The 12,080-nt window shown below is 40.5% G+C and overlaps 1 protein-coding gene across 2 annotated transcripts in view; it reads left to right on the top strand.

Moving 5' to 3' along the window:
• WASF2 (WASP family member 2) overlaps nt 1–12,080 on the top strand; it is a 74,456-nt gene that overhangs the window by 38,425 nt on the left and 23,951 nt on the right. The window lies entirely within an intron of this gene.

Raw genomic sequence — 12,080 nt, 5'->3', positions numbered from 1 at the left:
ATTAATAGTAATCAGCGCTATCAGTTACTGAGTACCTACTGGGTGTTAGACATCCCTCTAGAAGGCTCACATATGTGATCTCATTTTATCCTTAGAACCATCATATGAGGTAGATTTTATTTTTCCCATTTTACAGATGAGGCTTAGAGAGATTAACCAGCCCAAAGTCACATAATGAGTGGCTCAGGAAATCCTTGAATCTCTTGACTGAACATCCCTCTGAGTTCACCAAGCTGTATTGATTTTTGAAGGTGGTAGGCACTTATGTGAGTATTAGCTGTAAGAAAAGAACTTTCTGTCATTGTCCTCAGTTGTGATCATTCAAAAAATTAATTAAATATGTCATCCAAATATGTTCTATGCTTATGGTAATGATATTATACCTATTGGCAGTGCTTTCTTGTTTGTTTGATTTTGGGACACCTACTTTTCCTTGTTATTCCTAGAATTACTCTGTGTATGTACTTGAAGATAAATTGAAATTAATCAGACTTTAAGATTATAATACTTTATAATACCTCTTTATTATGGAGGGCCTTGCAAAACTAGAGTGGAAATCAACCCTGACCTAAACAGGAAGGACAGGGCTGTGATCCTTGTGAGAAGGGAAATAAAAGAGGTGAGCCCTGGGGCACCTGGGTGGCTCAGTCGGTTAAGCGTCCGACTTCAGCTCAGGTCATGATCTCACGGTCCGTGAGTTCGAGCCCCGCATCAGGCTCTGTGCTGACAGCTCAGAGCCTGGAGCCCGTTTCAGATTCTGTGTCTCCCTCTCTCTCTGCCCCTCCCCTGTTCATGCTCTGTCTCTCTCTGTCTCAAAAATAAATAAACGTTTAAAAAAAAAAATTAAAAAAAAAAAAAAAAAGAGGTGAGCCCTGTGATTACCTGGCTTTCTGTCTAAATGTCTCTTCTTTTTTTTTTTTCTTTTTAAATTTTTATTTAAATTCTAGTTAGTTAATATACAATGCAGTATTGGTTTCAGGAGTAGAATTTAGTGATCCATCACTTCCATACAACACCCAGTGCTCATCATAACAAGTACCCTTCTTATTACCCATCAGCTATCTAGCCCATCCCCCACCCACCTCCCCTCCACTAACCCTCAATTTGTTCTCTATTGTTAAGAGTCTCTTGGGGCACCTGGGTGGCTCAGTCGGTTGAGCATCCGACTTCGGCTCAGGTCATGATCTCGAAGTCTGTGAGTTCGAGCCCGCATCGGGCTCTGTGCTGACAGCTCAGAGCCTGGAGCCTGCTTTGGATTCTGTGTTTCCCTCTCTCTCTCTGCCCCTCCCCCGCTCATGCCCTGTCTCTCTCTCTGGCAAAAATAAATAAACATTAAAAAAATTTTTTTTTAAAAGAGTCTCTTGTGGTTTGTTTCCCTCTCTTTACCCCCCCTTCCCATATGTTCATCTGTTTTGTTTCTTAAATTCCACACATAAGTGAAATAATATGGTATTTATCTTTTTCTGACTTACTTCCTTTAGCATAATATACTCTAGCTCCATCCATGTCATTGCAAATGGCAAGATTTCATTCTTTTTGATGGCTAAGTAGTATTCCTGTGTGTGTGTGTGTGTGTGTGTGTGTGTGTGTGTGTGTGTGTGCGCGCGCGCGCATGCATACACTGCACCTAGATGTCTCTTCTAACCATGGAGCAGGGTGGGGGATTCCAAATAGAGCACACTGGTCTTGCTGAACTGAAGAGACATTATAGTTCAAGGGGAGCCGAAGCAACTGAAAGCAGTGTGGTTGAGTTCTGGAAAGGGGGAAGCTATGAAGAAGAACTGCTCTAGAAATCTCAGGGTCTTATTGAATCTTTGCTGACTACACACATGACTGGGATCACACTGAGGGAGAATGGGGAAAGAGTGACCAGGAAGCTATGAGCAGGGAGGTGTTTGAGTTCCTACCAGCCAGAATAGAGAGCCCATGGTGCTCACTGGGAGCACCCAGTAGAGATTGCAGAGGGGCTGCATCTTTGCACTGGGGTTAAAATACCCATAGAGTATAGGCTACCCTAGAGCCATCCTAACAAAGCTTTTTAAAAACAAGCCTTACAGGTACCCAACTAAACCCAAAGTAGCTTAACTACCTACCAGAATAAAGTCTGACACTTTTGAAACCAACATTGCTAGATAGTCAACATTGTAATAGCATAATGTCTAACATCCAGTCAGAAGTTACCATGTTTGGGGTGCCTGGGTGGCTCAGTTGGTTGGGCTTCTGACTTGATTTTGGCTCAGGTCATGACCTCACAGTTTATGGAATCGAGCCCCATGTTTGGCTCTGGCTCTGAGCTGTTGGTGTGGGGCCTGCTTGGGTTTCTTTCTCTCCCCCTCTCTCTCCCTGCCCCCCCCCCCACGCACCTCTCTAAACAAACAAACTAAACAAACATACATTTAAAAAAAAGTCACCAGATTTACCAGGAAAATGTGACCCATAACTAGGAGAAAAATCATTCAGTAGAAAGTCAGAAATGGCAGAGATGATGGAATTAGCAAACAAGGATATTAAAATAGCTCTATGTTCAAGTATATAAAGGAAAATACGAACATACTGGTTAGGAGATAAATATTGTAGCCTTGCAAATAATTAGTGGAGTAAAGTTCCAATCTCTCATTTTTATTATCTTTGTTCTTCTATGGTGTTAATGATTTGGTGGAATTTGAATGTGCTTGTAGAAGTCTGAGTTCTAGAATCATAGCCTTTTAGGGTTGGAGAGAAATTTTAAAGGTCATTTTGTCTACCCTTTCATATTATAGAAAAAATAAATATATTTTATTGATTCTAAGATGCACGTTTTCCCCACATTTTTATTTTTATTTAAATGTTTATTTAGAGAACAAGTTGGGGAGGGGCAGAGAGAGAAATTCCAAGTAGGCTCCACCCATCACACAAGGCTCAATCCTATGAACTGTGAGATCGAGACCTGAGCCAAAATCAAGAGTTGGGTGCTTAACCTGTGAGCCTTCCAGGTGCCCCTCCCCACATTTTAACATCTCTTGAACTTGAATCATGATACATCTCATAATCAATGGCATCTTAGATTTGATGAAATGTGGTAAAAAGCCCATTAGGATTGTAACTTTTCCATAAATTCTTAGTGGTAGAGTTCAAGACTTCTGCTTATATTACCCCCACTTGGAAAACCTTCCTCTTTTATTATTATTATTATTATTATTATTATTATTATTATGTTTTAGATTTTTTTTATTTTTTTAAATTTAATTCAAGTATAGTTAACATACAGTGTTATGTTAGTTCCAGGTATACAATATAACGATCCAACAATTCTATACATTACTTAGTGTACATCATAAGTGTACCCCTCTTTATACTTTATATCCAAATCCTGCCTGTTTGATCCCTTCAAGTCACAGTGACTGTTTCATCCTTTCTATTGTTATCATTGACTGCATCATTCATTTGATAACTGAACTATTTATTTGCTGTATTGTTACTAAACTGGTTTTATCTGTCTCCTCAAATTATAAGCTCCTGTAGTCAAGGAAGGGAATTTATACTTCCTTGTGTCTTTTAGTGTCTACTTGATAGATATTCATTGATTGATAAGGGTACTACTATAATTAGTTAAGTATTAATACAACCTGAAACTTATTAATAGTATTGTTTAATGGTTGAGGGAACCACATATAAAACATTTTTTAATGTTTTTCTTTTTTTAGTGTTTATTTTTGAGAGAGAGCATGCATGCGTGTACACACACACACACACCCACGCATGTGTGGGTGTACACACACACGCACGCATGAGCGGGGATAGGGGGCAAAGAGAGAGGGGGACAGAGTGTCCAAAGCAGGCTCTGTGCTCTCAGTGCAAAGTCCAATGTGGGGCTCAAACCCACGAACCGTGAAAGCATGACCCGAGCTGAAGTCAGACACTCAAGTGACTGAGCCACCCAGGTGCCCCATGAAACATTTAGAACAGGGGTACCTGGGTGGCTCAGTTGGTTGAGCATTCAACTTCAGGTCAGGTCATGATTTCACGGTTTGTGAGTTCAAGCCCCACATCTGTGCTGAAAATGTGGAGCCTGTTTCAGATTCTCTCTCTCTCTCTCTCTCTCTCTCTCTCTCTCTCTCTCTTTCTCCTCTCTCTGCCTCTCCCCAACTCGTGCTTTATCTCTCTCTCAAAATAAATAAAAATAAACTTTAAAAAAAAGTTTAAAGTCACTACATCTTAAAAAAAAAAAAAACATTTAGAACAGTGCCTGGCACATAGTTAAATGCTAGATGTGTGTGGAACTCGTACTTCCACTACTACTACTATGACTACAACAGAAATCACTATTTTTTTTAAAGTAAGCTCTGTGTCCAACGTTATCATTGACTGGAGATCAAGAGTCACATGCTCTACTCGTCGAGTCAGCCAGGTACCCATCACTAGGACTATTACTATAATTGTTTTGTGCCAGGCACTGTGTTAAGCATTTTACACATGCATTATTTTGTTTTTCATCATAACAACTTTACAAACTAGGAATCATTATACTAATTTAACAGATTAGGAAACAGACTGAGAGATTATACTGCTTGCCAAGGTCCCAAAGCTAAAATTTGGCAGTTGGGAATTGAAACCCACACCTCTGCCTCTTACTGTCCATGCTCTTGCTACTCTACACCACTGCTTATTAGGTTTTGACGGCTTTGGTAACTGCTTAGTAAACTGAGGGTAGAAAAAAAAAGAATGGGTACTTACTTTCCCTCTGTTCAAGGACTTTTCCTTATAAATCCCATATTTTGAGTGGTGAATAGACCTTGTGAGAGGAAGTAGATGTACAGCTGCCCTTTGCTGCTGACTCTTAGTTGCTGGCGGCTTGGCTATTAGTGACAGATGAGTGTGTGACACTTTTTCAGGAATGAATTCTTGTTACAGCTGGCAGAATAGAACAGTTGATATGGAATTGCAGTTTGCTCCATCATTCCACTTCCTGGTGTTCAGATGCGGTTGTCATTGCTAGGTCTCCCTCCTTACTTAAGTTGGTATATTAACAGTCACATCCAGGACTGCTGCTTCTGCCTGCTCCATGACCACACGGTGTGTTTGTACGTTGCCCTGAGCTGTCAGCAAAACATTTTGCTGAATCTCCTTTTTTGTTGTTGCTCTGCAACCTTTTTCCCCCTGGCCTTTCTCAGTTGTGTAAAATCAGTTTCTTTTTTGGCCTTTCCATCCCAGAGAGAAGCTTGAAATATGAAGTGAGGCATCATAGGGATTAAAATGAATGGTTAGACGGCTGGCGGGATGAAATGAGACTCAGTGCCTGATGTGTGGTTCGGCTCTGAATATCTCCTTTCTCCCTCTTTTTCAAACCCACCTCTGTATCTAATCACCAGTGGTTGTGCCAGTGACCTGTCTATAGGGAGCTTAACCTAGTGCAATACTCACTGCTACTTGCAGGAACCAAGAAAGAAAGGTTGCACTTAGTCCCATCCACTTTATCTTTGAGTAAGATAGTAAAGTGGGATTTAGACATTCTTCCATAAAAACCAACTGTGTGTTCCCATATGTAGCACATGCCCAGGTTTGGCTTACTCACAGGTACTCAAGCCTGGGTATTTGGAGAGGAATGCATTTTGTATCTACCCTCTTATCTCAGGTTTTTAGGCACCAGTAACTGGAGATCACTTTGTCATTGGCGAAAAATAAAAAAAGGAAGCTCTTACAAGTGAAGAATACTTTGTTGGGGCTTGTGTGAGTTAGTGGCATATTTCTAGTAATCTTGTGAACTGATTTGTTGAGGTTTGAAGCTTTGTTTTGTTTTGGTTTGTATGTTGGTGTTTGTTTTTCAGAGGAGCTTAGTTGTTTTTCATGCTAGACTCCTGTATGAATTCAATGCTGAATTAATGACTACAGCTGAAAGGAATCTGGTACTTGAGTACCTACAAATACCAGGGGTAAGATTTCTCCATTTCTAAGTAAAATCATTCATAATTTATATGTATTCAGTCAGTAGAAGTAAGCCCATTTAGATGGATGGATAGTTTGGCGTATTTCAAACCATTCCATTTTGATGAATTGGGTATTGCTAGAAATTGGCATTAGATTGGGAATGTGAAATGAATTTTGTGTTTGTAGCTGAAAGTCATCAGTGATAACATTGTAGACCTTGTATATTATAAGTGGATACATAACAGGGAACTTGGGCCAGGATGGAGATACAAGAAATATTTTATGTGAATAAATCTTTTCTTTGGAGATCAGAATACTTTGCAAACAAAATCTCAGTTTTGTATTAGCATCTTTTGAGTTTTTTTTTTTTTTAGGGCAGCCCAAAGCTGAACTAGAAGGGTGAATTGAAATTCTCCCCCCATTTGCCAGTCATCATTAGATGAAGAACTAGAATCCAGGGGCGCCTGGGTGGCTCAGTTGGTTGAGCATCTGACATCCACTCAGGTCATGATCTTACAGTTCATGAATTCAAGCCCCACATCGGGCTTGCTGCTCTCAGCACATAGTCCACTTCAGATCTTCTGTTATCTTCCCTTCCCTACTTGTACTCTTTCTCACTCTATGTCTCTCAAAAATAAATAAAACATTAACAAAATTTAAGAACTAGAATCTAAGTTCCAGGTCTATTGTTTAAATGTATTTTCTTTTGGACAACCAGATGGACAACACTAAAAGAGCCTAATTTCCACCAATAAAGAAGCAGTTGTCTGTGGAATAGTTTATACTAGAAAAAAACAATTTTAGAGGTGAAGGTGATCCCCCAGTTTTAGCTTTAAGAGCAAAGCTATGATTAGAGCCTGAAGAGTAATAAAGGTAAGAACAAAAGGTGGTATTGCCCCCAAAGTGTAATAGAAATTTATGGAATTACCAGGTATGAGTGGTCCTTGATAGATCAATAGTGTGCTCAAGGAGTAAAATACTGGAGTTTAGAAGTCCTGTTTCCTGGACCACTTGCCCAAAACCAAATCAGGACAAGAAGGAGCCTTAGGTTTATTGAATGTAGGTTCATCACCTTTGTCATTACTTTGGGAAATTGGAAACTTCTCCTGGTTTTGGATCACAGATAACTTTTTTGGTTCTCCCAGTCGGATACTTTCTCTGTCAACCAAAGAAGTTTCATTTCTGTCTTGCTATCTCTCTTGGACGTTAGTGACCTAAACTGATTTGTCAGTAATTCTTTGTGTTTAGAAAGAGTCTAGTTATATTTGTAGGTTCAGCCTCACCCAGTATTTCAACAGGAAGTGGGTGGATGCTTAAGTCTATAATGAGGCATTCTTCCTTGTGGTTGTTGCATAGTTGTGAGGACTGCTGTATGCAACAGTAAATTCATACTTCTTTAAACATTTTTGTAGACAGATTTAGATTACAGTAAGCCTGTGTATTGTCTATCATTTTGAAATCAAATGATTATTTGACTTTTCAATTGGGATTTTGAACCCCTGTGGAATGCAAGAAATTTGTCTCTTGAAAGAGGAAACTGGTCTACAAAGTAAAGCTCTTCTCATAGGCCCCCATCCAAATTGCTGTTAACTGTAGAACAGTGGGAAATGCTGAAGTGAAAGCAGAAGTCCTAATTGTCACACATATAACATCCCCACATGTTCTCATCCCCTGCTACTGCTGATCAGCATTTTGGGGGTATGTTTCAAAGAGGAACTGCCTTGAGAAGCATTTCTGTTGTTATGGTTATTGCTATAGCTCAGATATACTTGTTTTGGGATGGAACCATAGAAATCTGCAGGTGTTGTCAGTGACCTTGGCTCTAAATGAAGCATTGTATATTTATTTATAATAAATAGCTAGTAATAAATATTACTACCAGAACGAGCAGTAATTTGTCTTCTGTCCTGGTAATAACAGGAATTCAGAGTGGGGTAAAGATGAATGTGTCCTCCCTTACATATAGCCTTCCTTTATGACCTTCTTCCACCCTCTGTCTTTTTCACCTCACCCTAATTCTGCTTCAGGGTGTTGGAATCAGAGTTGTGAGAGTGTAGGGTAGATGTCAAAGTCTCCTTCGACTTTATACTGACCACATGTTATATATAAGTATTTTGTGATAACTTCTAATATATAGGCCTGTAGAATCTTACTGTTTGAAGGGACCTTAGAGAATACCTCATCCAGTCTCCATTTCTTTTTTTTTTTTTTTTTAATTTTTTTTTCAACGTTTATTCATTTTTGGGACAGAGAGAGACAGAGCATGAACGGGGGAGGGGCAGAGAGAGAGGGAGACACAGAATCGGAAACAGGCTCCAGGCTCCGAGCCATCAGCCCAGAGCCTGACGCGGGGCTCGAACTCCCGGACCGCGAGATCGTGACCTGGCTGAAGTCGGACGCTTAACCGACTGCGCCACCCAGGCGCCCCATCCAGTCTCCATTTCAAAGCATGAATTCTGCCATGGTACTGACAGTCTAGACTGGTCCATATACTGCCAGGTCATGGCTAGGGAGGGATGCCTAAAGTCTTTTACTTGTTCTCAGACTCATTCTCAAGTCCCTTAAGCTGAAAATAGCCAGGAGTAAAGATGGGGTTGCTACTGAGTCTGGCTGCATGTCTGGAACTGTTCCAAAGCCAGTTTTTCCTTTGGACTTACTTGGAGAGCCAACTCCCGGATCAGCCTGGGAGCCGCCCAGGATGTAAATAACTTAACCTTGGGGCTCTGTCTGAAACGTCCTTTGGACCATTCTATATCCTGCAGGTCCTGGTAACTAGATGAATCTAGATGTGGAGGAGGGTTTGATTCATAGCCATGACCCATCCCTCTCTACAGTTCTTAGACCTGCTTCAGGCCTTGTGTTCAGAATGCAAGTCCATGTTGGCCAAGTAAGGAGGTTATAGCAACTTAGAAGCAAATCTAGAAATTTTAGAACTTCTTAAAAATCATCTAGCTTAGTCTCTTTATTTTGCAGATGAGGAAACTGAAGCCCAGAGTGAGAATTATATCTATCATCTTTGATTTAGAAGACATTGTAGAAGTCATCCAATCTGACCTCTCAACATCAACATCCTACAGTCTGGGAATGTCTCCTGCAACATTCCTGATAGCTGGTCATCCACAGGACTGTACTGGGAACTCATAACCTCTGAAGAGAACCCATTCTAATATAGGACTGCTCTAATTAAAAGGAGCTAACTAAACTGAAGTCTGTTTCTCTATAACTTTTATCTCCGCAGTGGTCAGTCCTCTCCTGTGTAACATCTCCCAAGGTGTAAGACCTTCTCAAACCCCGTATTAGCAAATATCATTATAGCATATAATTCCCTAATCAAAGTAAAATATAACTGAAAAAGAACTTTATTTTTTTGTTTGTTTTGCTGTTATTGTTTTTGAGAGAGGGGGAATGTGTGAGCAATGGAAAGGGACAGAGGGAGAGTCTTAGGCAGGCTCCATACTCAGCGCAGAGCCCAATACAGGGCTCGATCTCAGGACCCTGAGATCATGACCTGAACTGAAATCAAGTGTCAGACGCTTGGGGAGCCTGGGTGGCTGAGTCAGTTAAGTGTTGGACTTTGGCTTAGGTCATGATCTCGCAGTTTGTGAGTTCGAGCCTCACGTCGGGCTCTGTGCTGACAGCTCAGAACCTGGAGCCTGCTTCTGATTCTGTGTGTGTCTCTCTCTCTGCCCCTCCCTGTTCGCACTCTGTTGTGTCTCTCAAAAAAATAATAAAACGTTTAAAAAAAAAAAAAAGTGTAAGACACTTAGCCCACTCAACCACCCAGGTGCCCCAGAACTTTATTGATTCTGTGAAGACAGGTCATTCACTCTTTCATGGCTCCAAAACTTCTTTTGGCATCTAAGAACCACTACTTTCTTGGTTTTCTTCACTTTCTCTTTTTTTTCTGTCACTGACACTAGCATTTACTACCCCTTTTCATGATACTTTTAAAAAGAGATATACGTCTTATCACTTTGTGAGTATAACTGTACAAACCTATTGAGAGAGTAGCAAATAGGACTGAAGAGTTAGCCTTACCCCTACAACCTGTCCTCATTCATATTTGCTAGCCGTAGTGGGCCTCTCCATTTCTATTGTCATTGTCTTAACCTGTGAAGAGTCCCAACTGATCTATTTATCTCCAGCCTTCTCCTGCCCAAATATAACTTCTTTGCTTCTGTTAGAATGACTTGTCTAAAATGCAAATTTGGCCATGTTACTTCCTTAATACGGTGGTTTCTCAACACCCAGTACTCCACAGATTTTCCACTAAATGACTACTGATGATAGAGGAGCCTTTCTCAACTGGATTTCCATGAGAGAATTAAACCCTAATGCCATTAGGCATCCATTGTATACAATGTATTAACTTTTTCTCCAATGCATCTGGAATGGTGCTAGTAGTTACGTACAGTCTTGAGGAGAATTGAGAAAATAGTCACTCTAATCATTTTCTTTGTTCTGTGGATCAGATGAGGAACTCAGTGTGAAAGAGTGGAGAGAGAGAGAATGTGTGTTCTTCAGGAGGTCCAGAAGCCTGGCTGGGAGCAACCTCTGGAGGAAAAAAACCTCAGTAAATTTCATTTAAGTCCAGGGTTTCATCTTTACATTTGTTTCATCTTTACGTTCATCTTTGCGTTCTACCACATAATATGTCTATAGTTGAAGGTGTTTAAAAATATTTATCAATGCATAAAGTTGATTTTACAGTAAGATTTTCCTAGGGTCCATGGACTACAAAATAACTACCTTTTTATTTAGCCTTGTAGTAGACATTTTATGTATGTTACATTACTTAATGTCTCCAGGAAAATTGCCCAAGATCACATAGCTAGTAAGGTTATCAGAGTCACGGTACTAACCCTAGTATGTTTGAATGGCACAACTTGAAGCTGAGTTGAGTCAAGAGCCTTGAGAGTCTTTGCCCATTTCTAAGTTTATCTTCACTGGAATGTAGGCTTTTTTTTTTTTTTTTTTTTTCCTAACGAAGTTACTGTTGTGTTTCAGATCATGCATAATTCCATACTTCTTATGGTGAATATAACTAACTTAAAAAAATTTTTTTAAGGTTCTTGTTTATTTTTGAGAGAGAGAGAGAAGGAGACAGTCCACGAGCAGGGGAGGGGCATAGAGAGAGGGAGACACAGAATTGGAAGCAGTCTCCATCCAGGCTCTAAGCTGTCAGCACAGAGCCCGACTCAGGGCTTGAACTCACGAGCCATGAGATCATGAGCTGAAGTCAGACATCGAACTGACTGAGCCACCCAGGTGCCCCAGAATATAATTAACTTTGATTATCCAAAAGGAAAATGAACAGTGATTCAGGTAATTCCATATAACAAGGAATCTTGTTTCTCATTGGTGGTTCTGAAACATATTAAGTGGTTTTTTTTAGTAGCAGATTTACTTTTCTGTTTGTTTTGTCTTGATAGATATTGACATATTGTCATTTCTTGAGTACTGTCTGTGGTGTCTAAATGGGGTGTCTCTCCCAATCAGATGAGGGCCCCAAATGATCACTGATCGGGTGGAAGCTGATGGTGCAGGCAGTGACAAGAATTCACCCAAGGCAGAACAAAGGAGATAGAAGTTTATTGAATACACCATAGGGGAACAGTGGGGAGGACAGCCAGGGGAAGGCTGTCTGTAATGAGGTATAGAGGTATAGAAGCTGTTTTTAAAGAGGGAAGGTGAAGGAGGTATGGGGACATATGGAATTCTCCCATTTTTGGTAGCTGTGCCTAGTTGCAAGTAACCCATTGGTCATTTAGGGCCTATGGATATTTTGAGGGGTTACCTGATGGGTCTGTCTGTATTCAACCAGGTGGTCACTGTGGCCCTGTTTCTGTATTCCATTGCTCAAGCCTGTTTACCTAAAAGTGGCCTCTACCCTCTCTAGCTGGTTGTGGGAACTGGTTTTTTTAGTGATAAGAAGCCATCTTGCTATTGGAAACTTGTATCCCATCCCGCCCCCCCCCCCCATATGACAGAGAGTTGACTCCATTTGTGTTCTGCTTACTCAAGGCCCTTGGGAAAGTATAAATTCTAAAGTACCAAGGTGTTACAAGAACCTCCTCCTGGCCCCCAGTTCTACATGTACCTAGCCATCTGGAATCCAGTTTCCATTAGGTGTCCAGAGAGAACATCTGGAATGCCTTGTCAGTGGCCACATTTGA

The sequence above is a fragment of the Leopardus geoffroyi genome, chromosome C1 (assembly GCF_018350155.1).
Source record: "Leopardus geoffroyi isolate Oge1 chromosome C1, O.geoffroyi_Oge1_pat1.0, whole genome shotgun sequence".
NCBI classification, from domain to species: Eukaryota; Metazoa; Chordata; class Mammalia; order Carnivora; family Felidae; genus Leopardus; species Leopardus geoffroyi.
The sequence above is the reverse complement of the archived record's forward strand: the minus strand, read 5'-3'. Positions and strand labels throughout refer to the sequence as shown.